Source organism: Ranitomeya variabilis, chromosome 7 (genome assembly GCF_051348905.1).
Source record: "Ranitomeya variabilis isolate aRanVar5 chromosome 7, aRanVar5.hap1, whole genome shotgun sequence".
In the NCBI taxonomy this organism is placed as follows: domain Eukaryota; kingdom Metazoa; phylum Chordata; class Amphibia; order Anura; family Dendrobatidae; genus Ranitomeya; species Ranitomeya variabilis.
This window is the reverse complement of record NC_135238.1, coordinates 42,256,754-42,273,131: the sequence shown is the minus strand read 5'-3', so window position 1 is coordinate 42,273,131 and position 16,378 is coordinate 42,256,754.

The window sequence follows — 16,378 nt, the reverse complement described above, 5'->3', positions numbered from 1 at the left end:
CCCCTCTGTACACACAGTATGGTGCCCCCAGAGTCTCCCACACAGTGTAATGTCCCCATGGTATGATGCTCCCCTCTGTACACACAGTATGGTGCCCCCAGTGTCCCCCACACAGTGTAATGTCCCCATGGTATGATGCTCCCCTCTGTACACACAATATGGTGCCCCAGTGTCCCCCACACAGTGTAATGTCCCCATGGTATGATGCTCCTTTCTGTACACACAATATGGTGCCCCCAGTGTCCCCCACACAGTGTAATGTCCCCATGGTATGATGCTCCCCTCTGTACACAGAATATGGTGCCCCCAGTGCCAACCACACAGTGTAATGTCCCCATGGTATGATGCTCCTCTCTGTACACACAGTATGGTGCCCCAGTGTCCCCCACACAGTGTAATGTCCCCATGGTATGATGCTCCCCTCTGTACACACAGTATGGTGCCCCAGTGTCCCCCACACAGTGTAATGTCCCCATGGTATGATGCTCCTTTCTGTACACACAATATGGTGCCCCCAGTGTCCCCCACACAGTGTAATGTCCCCATGGTATGATGGTCCCCTCTGTATACACAATATGGTGCCCCCAGTCTCCCACACACAGTGTAATGTCCCCATGGTATGATGCTCCCCTCTGTACACACAGTATGGTGCCCCCAGAGTCTCCCACACAGTGTAATGTCCCCATGGTATGATGCTCCCCTCTGTACACACAGTATGGTGCCCCCAGTGTCCCCCACACAGTGTAATGTCCCCATGGTATGATGCTCCCCTCTGTATACACAATATGGTGCCCCAGAGTCTCCCACACAGTGTAATGTCCCCATGGTATGATGCTCCCCTCTGTACACACAGTATGGTGCCCCCAGTGTCCCCCACACAGTGTAATGTCCCCATGGTATGATGCTCCCCTCTGTACACACAATATGGTGCCCCAGTGTCCCCCACACAGTGTAATGTCCCCATGGTATGATGCTCCTCTCTGTACACACAGTATGGTGCCCCAGTGTCCCCCACACAGTGTAATGTCCCCATGGTATGATGCTCCCCTCTGTACACACAGTATGGTGCCCCCAGTGTCCCCCACACAGTGTAATGTCCCCATGGTATGATGCTCCCCTCTGTATACACAGTATGGTGCCCCCAGAGTCTCCCACACAGTGTAATGTCCCCATGGTATGATGCTCCCCTCTGTACACACAGTATGGTGCCCCCAGTGTCCCCCACACAGTGTAATGTCCCCATGGTATGATGCTCCCCTCTGTACACACAATATGGTGCCCCAGTGTCCCCCACACAGTGTAATGTCCCCATGGTATGATGCTCCTCTCTGTACACACAGTATGGTGCCCCAGTGTCCCCCACACAGTGTAATGTCCCCATGGTATGATGCTCCCCTCTGTACACACAGTATGGTGCCCCCAGTGTCCCCCACACAGTGTAATGTCCCCATGGTATGATGCTCCCCTCTGTATACACAATATGGTGCCCCAGTGTCCCCCACACAGTGTAATGTCCCCATGGTATGATGCTCCTCTCTGTACACACAGTATGGTGCCCCAGTGTCCCCCACACAGTGTAATGTCCCCATGGTATGATGCTCCCCTCTGTACACACAGTATGGTGCCCCAGTGTCCCCCACACAGTGTAATGTCCCCATGGTATGATGCTCCTCTCTGTACACACAGTATGGTGCCCCCAGTGTCCCCCCACACAGTGTAATGTCACCATGGTATGATGCTCCTCTCTGTACACACAGTATGGTGCCCCCAGAGTCTCCCACACAGTGTAATGTCCCCATGGTATGATGCTCCTCTCTGTACACACAGTATGGTGCCTCCAGTGTCCCCCACACAGTGTAATGTCCCCATGGTATGATGCTTCCCTCTGTACACACAATATGGTGCCCCAGTGTCCCCCACACAGTGTAATGTCCCCATGGTATGATGCTCCCCTCTGTACACACAGTATGGTGCCCCCAGTGTCCCCCACACAGTGTAATGTCCCCATGGTATGATGCTCCCCTCTGTACACACAGTATGGTGCCCCAGTGTCCCCCACACAGTGTAATGTCCCCATGGTATGATGCTCCTCTCTGTACACACAGTATGGTGCCCCCAGAGTCTCCCACACAGTGTAATGTCCCCATGGTATGATGCTCCCCTCTGTACACACAGTATGGTGCCCCCAGAGTCTCCCACACAGTGTAATGTCCCCATGGTATGATGCTCCCCTCTGTGCACACAATATGGTGCCCCCAGTGTCCCCCACACAGTGTAATGTCCCCATGGTATGATGCTCCCCTCTGTACACACAGTATGGTGCCCCCAGTGTCCCCCACACAGTGTAATGTCCCCATGGTATGATGCCCCCCTCTGTACACACAATATGGTGCCTACAGTGTCCCCCACACAGTGTTATGTCCCCATGGTATGATGCTCCCCTCTGTACACAGAATATGGTGCCCCCAGTGTCCCCCACACAGTGTAATGTCCCCATGGTATGATGCGCCCCTCTGTACACACAATATGGTGCCCCCAGTGTCCCCCACACAGTGTAATGTCCCCATGGTATGATGCTCCCCTCTGTACACACAGTATGGTGCCCCCAGTGTCCCCCACACAGTGTAATGTCCCCATGGTATGATGCCCCCCTCTGTACACACAATATGGTGCCTACAGTGTCCCCCACACAGTGTTATGTCCCCATGGTATGATGCTCCCCTCTGTACACAGAATATGGTGCCCCCAGTGTCCCCCACACAGTGTAATGTCCCCATGGTATGATGCGCCCCTCTGTACACACAGTATGGTGCCCCCAGTGTCCCCCACACAGTGTAATGTCCCCATGGTATGATGCGCCCCTCTGTACACACAGTATGGTGCCCCCAGTGTCCCCCACACAGTGTAATGTCCCCATGGTATGATGCTCCCCTCTGTACACACAATATGGTGCCCCCAGTGTCCCCCACACAGTGTAATGTCCCCATGGTATGATGCTCCCCTCTGTACACACAATATGGTGCCCCCAGTGTCTCCCACACAGTGTAATGTCCCCATGGTATGATGCTCCCCTCTGTACACACAGTATGGTGCCCCCAGAGTCTCCCACACAGTGTAATGTCCCCATGGTATGATGCTCCCCTCTGTACACACAATATGGTGCCCCCAGTGTCCCCCACACAGTGTAATGTCCCCATGGTATGATGCTCCCCTCTGTACACACAGTATGGTGCCCCCAGTGTCCCCCACACAGTGTAATGTCCCCATGGTATGATGCCCCCCTCTGTACACACAATATGGTGCCTACAGTGTCCCCCACACAGTGTTATGTCCCCATGGTATGATGCTCCCCTCTGTACACAGAATATGGTGCCCCCAGTGTCCCCCACACAGTGTAATGTCCCCATGGTATGATGCGCCCCTCTGTACACACAGTATGGTGCCCCCAGTGTCCCCCACACAGTGTAATGTCCCCATGGTATGATGCGCCCCTCTGTACACACAGTATGGTGCCCCCAGTGTCCCCCACACAGTGTAATGTCCCCATGGTATGATGCTCCCCTCTGTACACACAATATGGTGCCCCCAGTGTCCCCCACACAGTGTAATGTCCCCATGGTATGATGCTCCCCTCTGTACACACAATATGGTGCCCCCAGTGTCCCCCACACAGTGTAATGTCCCCATGGTATGATGCTCCCCTCTGTACACACAGTATGGTGCCTCCAGTGTCCCCCACACAGTGTAATGTCCCCATGGTATGATGCTCCCCTCTGTACACACAGTATGGTGCCCCCAGTGTCCCCCACACAGTGTAATGTCCCCATGGTATGATGCTCCCCTCTGTACACACAGTATGGTGCCCCCAGAGTCTCCCGCACAGTGTAATGTCCCCATGGTATGATGCTCCTTTCTGTACACACAATATGGTGCCCCCAGTGTCCCCCACACAGTGTAATGTCCCCATGGTATGATGCTCCTTTCTGTACACACAATATGGTGCTCCCAGTGTCCCCCACACAGTGTAATGTCCCCATGGTATGATGCTCCCCTCTGTACACACAGTATGGTGCCCCCAGTGTTCTCCACACAGTGTAATGTCCCCACGGTATGATGCTCCCCTCTGTACACACACAGTATGGTGCCCCAGTGTCCCCCACACAGTGTAATGTCCCCATGGTATGATGCTCCTTTCTGTACACACAATATGGTGCCTCCAGTGTCCCCCACACAGTGTCCCTATGGCATGATGCTCCTCTCTGTACACACACAGTATAGTGCCCCCAGAGTCCCCCCACTCACACAGTGTAATGTCCCCATGGTATGATGCCCCACACCCAACACTTAGTATGGTGTCCCCACACACAATGTAATATCCTCATTGTATGATGCTCCCCTCTATACACACACACAGTAGGATGCTCCCACAGTTTCCCCCCCACTCGTCACCTAGTATAGTGCCCTCAGTGTCCCCATACACAATGTAATGTCCCCATGATATGATGTTTCGCCCTATACACACACACTATGATGTCCCCACACCTTACACTTAGTATGGTGCCCCCAGTATCCCCCATACACAGTGTAATGTCCCCATTGTATGATGCTCCCCTCTATACAGACACACACAGTATGATTCCTCCCACCCTACACTTAATATAGTGCCCCCATTGTCCCCCACACACAGTATAATGTCTCCATTGTACGATGCCCCCACACACAGTACAATATACTGTTCTACTTTCATATTCCTCATTATTTCAGTAATCACCGGCAGAATCTCGTGAGCACTGACAGCGGCTGACAGTGTGTGCGCTGTATAAGATGTTCTGCTCCACCCAATCAGTTTGCACTGTACACATTGCGCCGGTTATATAAATAAGAATGTATTTGCTGTATGAAGACACCTTAGTCAACAGTAATCAGGGATCGGACCGTACAACTGCGGAGTCACGGGTAATATTACAATGAGCGGGATGTTATTACTGCAGCATCACATGCAAGGTATAGACAGAGCTCTATAAAAACATCTCTTCCATAAATCACAATCCTAATGTATTTGGCTATAATTCTGTGCATAACCAATAAACTAGGGTATGACCACAGTGGAAAATCCACAGTGGAAAGTCCATAGCGGCAAAAAAAATTGCAAATTTTGTTGTGGATTGCTGCAGATTTTCAATGGACATGCCTCCGTTTATTTTTTAAGGACCACTCGATCTGCAAAAAAATCACCGGCATGCGAACAATCCCATAGACTATAAAGGGGTACGAGTTCTATCCGCAAAAAATCAGATGTCTGAATGAGGTCTGAAAAATGAGAGCCTGCTGTGGATGAAGGTTCACTTGTGAGTTGGGGGTCTTCCGAAGGTCCCCGTTGCCTCCATCTTATTTGCATGTTTTTTTGGTCACCTAACCGCCACCAAAAATTAAATTAAAAAAAGGTATCGAAACATCTAAGGGTGACTCAGTGGTTAGCACAGTGGCTCAGTGGTTACCACAGTGGCTCAGTGGTTAGCACTGTTGGTTTGTAGCACTGGGGTCCAAATCCAACCAACAACACCATCTGCAAGGAGTTTGTATGTTCCCCCCGTGTTTGCGTGGGTTTCCTCCAGGTTCTCCGGTTTCCTCCCACCCTCCAAAGACCATACTGATATAATAGAATAAGAAAAAAAACCCTCTTGGTCTTGGAAAAGGAGGTGCAAAAAACCAAAAGCGAAAAATGGCATGAAAGCTGTACCTCATTAGTTACATCTCAGCCCAAGTACCGTATCTAACCAGTCCAAACCCATTATGACTTCTGGAGACAATTGGTCACTCAAGATTTTATTTAGGGGCATCGGACTACAGGGGGCTGAATACAAATGCACGTCACGGTTTTCAGGTATATATTATTTTAGGTATCATTTCCTTTCCACATCACAAATACTTGCTACTTAGTGTTGGCATATCACATACAATCCCAATAAAATACATATGTGTTTGTGGGTGTAATGTGAAAAAAATGTGGAAAAGTACACGGGGTATGAATACTTTTTCAAGACACTGTATGTGCAAACCTCTGCCCTGCCGCAGAGTATTTCTTATTTTTCATAGCAGACAACAGGGTTGAGGCTCGGACTGGCCCACAGGAGGACCGGGGAATCCTCCGGTAGGCCGCCCCTGTGAAGGAGTACTAATGAGCAGTGCTGTTACACTTGATTCACAATTTGCAGAAAAAAGGTATAATCTAATCTTTTATTAAACAAGCCAAATTAATATTACATAGAGGCAAAAGTAAATGTGTGTACTAGGGTCAGGTTATGTTTGCATGTAGCTGAGCAGTGGGCCCCAAGAATCAATGTTACTGGTGGGCCCTTGCCCACTGATGGGCTGTTAGACAGTCAGTCAGACACTCGGGGACCTGACGCCACATCCTCTTGTGCCCATCTTGAGTCCATCATTTAATCTTTTCCTCATCACGAATTTTAGATTTTAGTACACTGGCCATGAACCTTAGTAATCCGGTTTCCATGGCAATCTGACAGAGGCATTTATATTTAGCGCCTCCAACCTTACATAAAAGCATCTGTAAGCTCTGCCGTATTTAATGCAGGCAAAGGCTTTATAGAAGAATTTTGCCAAAAAAAAGAACATTTAAAGAGACCATATTTAATGCTGAAATTTATGTATTTGGATGAATGGTCTATTTATGTATGAATTTGAAGAGAAACTGTCACACAGTCAAAATGGCCAGATTCTGCTTTTATATTATTTCTGCTGCTCTTCTGAGTATTATGCCACTCTGCCCAGGCTCCACCCCAGCTTCGACTCTTCCCCTTGAACCTTCCACAGTCCCATCTGCCACACACAGCAAAATACAAGGCAACTCTAACGAGTTTCTGGCATGGCTGCCCTTAGTCATAGCTTATTACCACCACATAGTGACCGAATAATACCACATACAGTATATGTCCGGGCTGGAAATGGCACTTACTATATATAGGTGGGTTTGGTTGGTGGAATTCATGGGGAATTGACATCAAGACATTTCTTGTTGTTTGGTCCAGTTGTTGCAGGGAATAACTATGGATGTTGAAAGTTGAGGTCCATCTTTACAACTATTTTTTGGTATTTTTCCAATACAAATAGTCTCTACGTAGCTAAAGTGTAAAAAAAACTACATTTTGATATGCAGAATTTTTGATAGTGTTGATTAGATCACTGAGACCCCTACTGATTGCAGAAGCTACTATATAGAGAGTTGATAAAGAGGTGTATAGGCTTAAAGGGATTGTTCGGTGAAAACAAGCAACAGGATAGGGGATTATTTACTGATCGTGGGGGTCCAACTGCTGGGACTTGCACCAATCGGAGGAACGGGGATTTTTATCCCCAAAGGAGCACTTTTATCCCTGTTTCAAAATGGAGCAACAGATGGTTAAACACCAACTCCATTCATTCTCTGTGGAGCTGCCAGGAAAAGCAGAGCGCAGCACTCAGCAGATCCATAGGGAATGAATGGAGGGCAGGATTCGCATACACACTGCCACTCCAACCTCCATTCTAATAAGGATAAAAGTTCCCTGTTCTGCCAATCTGTTCTGGTCACAACATTCAGACCCCCATCTATCAACAAGTTATCACCTCTCCCATGGATAGGTATTAAGTTGTTTTTACTGGAGAACCCCTTTAATATAAAGTCCATACAACACTCCCAAATAAACTCCTTGGTTTGAGCAAGGGTTCGATGTGATGCAACATTTTATTAGGTAACACAGCGGTAAAGCATGCTAGAGTTCTGGGCCAGTGTTAGAGACTGGTGTCTCTTAAAGGGGTTATACCTTTTTCACTAATTTTATCCTACAGGATCAATGATGCACAAGATAATACAATTAGCTTTACTTACCTCCTGCAAGTCCTTTGCTGCCCCTCTGCGGCTGCCCCAATTGATTGGCTGCAGTGGTGATGTCACTTTAACATCACTGCAACCAGTCAGTGAGTTCATCAGCTCATAAAGTCAACATTGCCTCTGAGCTCAGTGATTGGCTGCAGCGCTGTCTATGTGACGTCACCAGTTGAAAATAGGATGCAACCCCTTTAAATCTACATGATAACATAAATCCCCATTATGGCAGCACATTACATGTTACTCCTATAGACGGAGGATATCAGAATATCTGCATACCATACTTCTTTTTTTTTTTTCTATTCTCGCTTGTGTGGACCCAGCAATTGCCGATGCATATTAGCATGTTATGTTCTTTAATGACATGGGCACGGCCTGTAATTTTAAGCTTCCTTTCGGTAATCTTCTTGCACTCTGTTAACCCTCTGTATGCCATTAACTCCCGAGCAGCTGCAATATTTTGCATGTTCCATGGTTGCTGATGCTAAGCCGTATCCTTTCTGCGTGACTTGGCCGGGAAGATGTGATTCGGCTTAGCGGGGCTGGCCGGCTGTATGGCTGTTATTGGCATCACAAACTGCAAATCCTTTTAGGATTTTAGGAAAATCGTTCCTACATAGGTATCTATCCAGGACACGCTGCAGCTAATAATCCAAGAACTGTGGCCCCGGTTTATTCTTTTTGTACGCCAGTCCTTATTGCGCTGGAGTAAGGTGTGCTGACGTGAAGATTTAGATGATCTGTACTTTATACTTGGCCATGTCCCCTTATGACGAAGCTTTGACCACTTTTTAAAAAATTGTCATGGCTGGCGTAAAAAATTGTAAAACTTTTGCACAACTGCTAACGACACAAAAAGTCTGCATCATTCCAAGCAGTTTTACACCAGAGAACTAGCAAGAAACTGCTCGGTAAATTGGCGCTCATGTAAACTCTAAAGCCCTGATTTGAATCATCAAGGCTGACGATTTGCGCAACGGTCATGAGTGATGAAGTGTGTGCCGGAGTAAGATGCATCAGATCTAGAATTTAATGCATCTGTCAGCGGCAGCGTGGCAACGCAACAAATGTATTCCAGTCAGAGACTGGAGTATGATTTCTGTAGTAGTTTATGCCACCTTTGTGGTAAAATTGTTATGCGTTTGTCAGGCTCGCTTGGCCATGCCACCTCACAGCGATGCTTCGCCCACTTTCTGAAAAGTTGGTGAAACTTGCTGGGACTCGAGTAAAAATGTCAAAAATTGAAATAGTTTTGCACACCCACCACAAAAAACTGCTCCAGAAAAAAGGCTTGATGGATCAGAGGCTAAGTCTCAACTTTTGTAGAACCCATCATAGATTGGAAAATATGGAACCCAACTGATTTTAGGGGGCAAACTGCAATACTTCACTTTCCAGGGTGTAAACTGGTGGAAAATCAAGGATTTGTTTGTTTTTTTTTTCCTGCCAATATCTCGTGACTTGATAGCGGGAGCTTTTAATTTTCTTATAATTAGCATGACCGATGGATTCCAAAGGTGTTCAAATAGGATAAATGCTTAAAGGGGTTATCTATGATTTTAGAAAGTTCTTTAAAGGGAAACTGTCACCAGACTAGGCCAATATGAATTACAGTCACCACTAGTGATGAGCGAATATACTCGTTACTCGAGATTTCCCGAGCACGCTCGGGGGTCCTCCAAGTATTTTTTAGTGCTTGGAGATTTAGTTTTCTTCCCCGCAGCTGAATGATTTACATCTGATAGCCAGCATAAGTACATGTGGGGGTTGCCTGGTTGCTAGGGAACCCCCACATGTACTTATGCTGGCTAACAGATGTAAATCATTCAGCTGCGGGGAAGAAAACTAAATCTCCGAGCACTAAAAAATACTCGAAGGACCCCCGAGCATGTTCGGGAAATCTCGAGTAGCGAGAATATTTGCTCATCACTAGCCACCACCTTTCAGGGCAGATATACAAAATTCTATAATGCTGTATATCTGCCCCCAACCCGACCTGTAATAGAACAAAAAACTTTAATTATACTCACCTGCGGAGCTGTCCTGTCCAAGGGGTGTCGCTCTTCTTGGTCCGACGCCTCCCATCTTCTTACGATCGTTGTCCTCCTTCTTGGTTCGTGTGGATGACGCCTCCTGCCAGTGTGTAATAATTATAGGGGATAACTCAGGAGACTCTTTGCGTGGAACAAGACAACTACAGGACACAGTTTTATAAGTGGTAAAGTCTATATTATCACACGGTGATTCAAACAGGTGCAGAGAGAAACTCAAGTCCACATCACTTGGAGTAAATATCAAATGCAGCTCAGCAGTCTATAGGAAACTTCAGAGGAAAATGCAATCACGCAGAAAGTCTATGAAGCACAATTATTCTTGAGGACACTTGACACGAATAAGTCCTTGCTTAGTCCAAACACAGATAGATATGCTTATAAGGCAGTTCAAATAATATCTTAGCTCAACCAGGGAGGTCTGGGTAATAGTCTCAGGTTTTTGCAGAGCAGCAACAGCTTACATGTCCAGCAAATGCAGATGGAAGTAAACACGAGCAGCAGATGAAGGAGGATTACTGGAAACTGGTGTATGCAGCAGGAACTCAGAGCAGAGTAGCAGGATCACCACACAGGTTCACAGGAGCAGGTATATAGCCAAGGAGTCACCAGGGTCAGGAGCTGGATGCAAGGCAGAATAATCTAGCACAGACTGAAGGCTGGGGTGGAGTTTTATAGCAGGAAGACACAGTGCACATGAGCCAAAGACGGCATCTTGGAAAAGGGCAGTAAATGCACAAAAGGTAATAAAAAATGTTCAGAGTCCTGACACAGTGATTCAGCGGCTTCCGCTGACATCATGCCGACAAAGCCGCGGCTTCTTTCCCGCTCCGCTCTGCTCTGTTGACAGGGTGTGACTGCAGGGAACCAGCTGTCAATCAGCATGACGTCAGCAGTCACGCCCCATTAACAGAGCAGCCTGGAAGAGCTCCTCTATTGACGTTGAGCCACTGAATCGCCAACAGGAGCGGTCAGTGATCGCCCCGAGCCGGCGCCGGGTACAACAGGCAGGTACTTAGCAGCTATCTACCTGTTCGTTTTTAAACCCATTGTTAAAAAAAATACACTCTAGCATGGTGTTTCCCGATCCTTTTTTTTCAAGGAATTTCTTTTTCATTTATTGCTTCAATGTTTAACATAGGAAATTAATCCACTTCACGCCAATTTCAAAGTGTCCCATCATTTTGTGTCTGCATCTCTTATGCAGACCGGTGCGTCTCTATGGTAACATATCACAAAAAAGCTGTGTAGTGTGATACACACCTTCTGTAACATTTGTCCCCTACTTGCTTTTAACCTACCAGATGATTGTTAGTAAAAATCAGGAGACAGATGAAAGCTGGGCAGCACGGTGGCGCAGTGGATAGCACAGCAGCCTTGCAGCGCTGGAGTCCTGGGTTCAAGCCCCACTAAGGACAACATCTGCAAAGAGTTTGTGTGGGTTTTCTCCGGGTACTCCAGTTTCCTCCCACATTCCAAAGACATACTGATAAGGAATTTAGATTTTGAGACCCAACTGGGACAGCGACGATAATGTGTGCAACCGGTAAAGCTCTGCGGAATATGTTAGCGCTATATAAAAATAAAGATTATTATTAGATTATAAAGCTGGTATGATTGCACGAGCAGACTACACAGGATTTGTTTGTAGTCTGTTACTATGGAGACGCATAGATCTCCATAGGGGCTGCAGATACAAATCAATAGATCGTAAATCTAGACTATTCGCACCCTTGCTTCACTTTCGATGCATTCAGACAATGACATATACTTTGTAAAAGATGAATTTAACTAACTTTTAGCCATTTTTTTAGTAAAAGTATTAAAGTTTAAGTGACTAGACAACCAGTGATCCAGGTATGACATTGTTGTGGCTACTGAATTCTACTACAATCTGCGGTTTCCTGGTACAGACAGGTAATTTTATGATATACAGGTGTGGGATCATCATCATCCGTGCACGTGTGCAAATAGCATCATGCTCCTCAACATACTAGCAAACCATTTTGAGGGGAGATCACGTCACCTTGAGCAAATATCAAGGCATTTTAGATGATTTTTCAACACTGATCAGAGGAACTTAATTATGACCCAACCATCGGAGAGCCTCCGCAGCAGGTGGCCAAAGCCGTCTGGGTATTAGCAGTGTACAGCGACGGCGAGGGACACATGCAGAGCAGAGATCATGGCAGGTCCCAGACAGTCAACCTTCACCTGGTCTGCCCTGTCTGGACAGAGGCGTATGACAGAGGGTGAGCAATGACGGAGACTGCGCCAGTGGGTCATCCAGGAATGGCATTAGCCATCGGGGCAGAAGTCATACCATCAATATCAGCGGTCCCTCTTAATGTGCCATTCTGTATTTACAGAAAGTATTACATCGAGAGGTTAATAAATTAATGTAAATTAAATGTATTAATGTGATGTAAATTGTTTATTAAATTAATTATTAAAAATAATTGTATACATTATTTGTTATATTTCAATATAATAAGGATTAATTCATATAATCTGCAATAAAAAAACAATTGGTAAAGGGTAAGGTGGCTGTAATCTGATAATACAGTTATAGTTAATGGCAATGTTTCTAAATCACCCTAGTTACAGAGTTCCCACAGAATCCACCATTCACAATAGGCAATATCACAGCTCACCTCCTCCTGTACAATGACTGATAACACTTCTGTATACATTGGATATCACAGGATCCACTATTCACAATAGGTGATATCATAGTTCAGCTCCCCTCCTGTATAAGTAACAACACCTCTACATACAGTAGATAGAACATGATCTACAATTTATGAACAATAGGTGATGTCACAGCTCACCTCCTTCTCCGTATGACTGATAATACCTCTGTATACATTAGATAACATAGGATCAAAATTTTCAATAAGTGATATCACAGCTCACCTCCTCCTCCTGTACAATGACTGATAACACCTCTATATACAGTAGATAACACAGGATCCACCATTCACAATAGGTGATGTTACAGCTCACCTCCTCCTCCTGTACAATGACTGATAACACCTCTATATACAGTAGATAACACAGGATCCACCATTCACAATAGGTGATGTTACAGCTCACCTACTCCTCCTGTACAATGACTGATAACACCTCTATATACAGTAGATAACAGGATCCACCATTCACAATAGGTGATGTCACAGCTCACCTCCTCCTGTACAATGACTGATAACACCTCTATATACAGTAGATAACAGAGGATACACCATTCACAATAGGTGATGTCACAGCTCACCTCCTCCTGTACAATGACTGATAATACCTCTATATACAGTAGATAACACAGGATCCACCATTCACAATAGGTGATGTCACAGCTCACCTCCTCATCCTGTACAATGACTGATTACACCTCTATATACAGTAGATAACACAGGATCCACCATTCACAATAGGTGATGTCACAGCTCACCTCCTCCTCCTGTACAATGACTGATAACACCTCTATATACAGTAGATAACACAGAATCCACCATTCACAATAGGTGATGTCACAGCTCACCTCCTCCTCCTGTACAATGACTGATAACACCTCTATATACAGTAGATAACACAGGATCCACCATTCACAATAGGTGATGTCACAGCTCACCTCCTCCTCCTGTACAGTGACTGATAACATCTCTATATACAGTAGATAACACAGGATCCACCATTCACAATAGGTGATGTCACAGCTCACCTCCTCCTCCTGTACAATGACTGATAACACCTCTATATACAGTAGATAACACAGAATCCACCATTCACAATAAGTGATGTCACAGCTCACCTCCTCCTGTACAATGACTGATAACACCTCTATATACAGTAGATAACACAGGATCCACCATTCACAATAGGTGATGTTACAGCTCACCTCCTCCTCCTGTACAATGACTGATAACACCTCTATATACAGTAGATAACACAGGATCCACCATTCACAATAGGTGATGTCACAGCTCACCTCCTCCTCCTGTACAATGACTGATAACACCTCTATATACAGTAGATAACACAGGATCCACCATTCACAATAGGTGATGTTACAGCTCACCTCCTCCTCCTCCTGTACAATGACTGATAACACCTCTATATACAGTAGATGACACAGGATCCATCATTCACAATAGGTGATGTCACAGCTCACATCCTCCTCCTGTACAATGACTGATAACACCTCGATATACAGTAGATAAGATAGGATCCACCATTCACAATAGGTGATGTCACAGCTCACCTCCTTCTCCGTATAACTGATAATACCTCTATATACATTAGATAACATAGGATCACAATTTTTCAATAAGTGATGTCACAGCTCACCTCCTTCGGTATGACTGATAACACCTCTAAATACAGTAGATAACATAGGATCACAAGTTTCAATAAGTGATGTCACAGCTCACCTGATCCTCCTCCCTTCAAAATTACTTTTGCCCAGATTAGAGCATGCTAGTTTTATACTTCTATACAAACAAACAGGGTATGGTGTCAGTATATTAATACTAATGTCTAGAAAGTAATATTAGGCCAAGTGGACAGTATGAAAAATTGCAAGATTGTTTTATTTAAAAAAATTTAAATATAGTGATATGGAAAATAAAAAAATATAAAAAAATGTAAAAAAAAATAGTATGCAGGATGCCAGGAGTCCTGTGCAGTGGCCACAGATTACTAACTTGGCGGATGTACTGGTCCTCCGAATCAAGTGGCACCAACTCTAGAAATAACCCTTTCTTCACCCTTTTCGTAGGGAATTTTAAGCTAGTAGAAAGGGGTCTTATTCTGTCCTGTATTTCACAGACAACTCATTGATTTGACTAGATATAATGTAATGCCTAATTTCCCCTGTAGTGGCGCTCTTTTCCCAAGATTGCAGCAAATTTCTCTGGGTCTTAAGCAAATTGCGCTGTCGGCAGGTTATTATCAAAGGACCCCACTGTGGTTACAATGGGGAGTTTCCCTTTAAGTCTAATGGTTGTGCTGTTTCTATATAGGGATCTGGATCTGTTCCAACCATGGTACAGATTTACAAGATCTCTATGATTAATCGTATCAGGATATTCTTACTACACCTCCAGGCCGTACATAAATTGCACAGAAATTACACGAGTCCAGTTGTTTCCCTCTCCTGTCGCTGGAGGGGAGGAAAGAAGCAAAATGGAGAATTATATAAACCATTCATTAAAGAGTATTCAGTCGTATCAAAACTGATTTTCCCCAGTGGTTGTCTGACTGTCTAATGTCTCTACTATTCCCGGATGTACATGTGACGTAGCTCTCTGCCAAACGTTGCTTGGATCGGTTGGGATCGTTTGTGACCACGATTGACTGCGACACTTTCCCCCATAGATTTCAATAGTGAGATTTACTAATGGAGTCAGACAAGGAGCAATCGGCTTTCTAGAAGTCTCAAAGACTTCAATAGAGAATGGCTACTGTAAATCAGTAAGTGAGCATTGATAGATAACTTACTGAGCCCTGGGGGTCCAACCGTTGGGATCCCAAGTCATCCAGGGAACGGAGCTCTGCATACCCCCTGTCGAATCCCAATCTCCTGTCCATTCATTGTCTATGGTACTATGAGCTCTGTACTTGGCTTTCTCTGACAGTCACATAGACATAGAGCAGAGGTCCAGCTTGCGCATCTCCGCTCCATTCAAAATGTAGCTCTACAGAACCCCGCTCTTGGGATACAGAGCTTCATTCTCGGAATTCCCAGTCGTCAGACACTGAGCAATCAAATTATCCTCTATCCTATGAATAATTTTCAAATTCTGGTAATAACTCTTTAAAGAAGATCTTTAACTGACTTTTTTTCAATTTAAACTGAATATCTCACCCAATTTCTGCTTCTCCACTGATTCTGAAACAGTTTATATTTCTCCAGTCACCATCCACGACAGTCACCCTGGAGGATGTCTCCTCGCCCTAATGGGGGACAGGAAACACAAAGAGCTTAAATAACCCTCCCCTTCCTGCTATCTCCAATGTTTTTCCTGTCCCCAAGTGTGGGGCATGAAGAGGTTCGTCTCAGGTGCTGGCGCAGCCGGTGAGTGGAGCCCTTGGAAAAGCCTTACCACGCTGGGCAGCTGAGGTCAGGTGGTTCGCCTCTCCTCCTCCACGTGGCTGCTCCCATCTCCATGGACCATGTGACTCGGGACCTCCTTCCTGCCCCTCCCACGCCTCTCCGAGAGGTAAAGCGGGTCAGTGATGTACTGCCGGGGTCCTTCCGAGCTCCCCGGCGTCCTCCTCCCAGCGTGCTGGTGAAGTTCGGAGTCCGTGCGTGCCGAAGTGACGTAAGCGCACTTCCGGTTTGCGTCCTGAGGCCTCCACGCTGGAATGCACGCGCCGCCTCTTGCGGTCCAGGGGCTCCGGTGCCTTGGCCGCTACTAGGGTCATTCCTGGGATCCTCCCT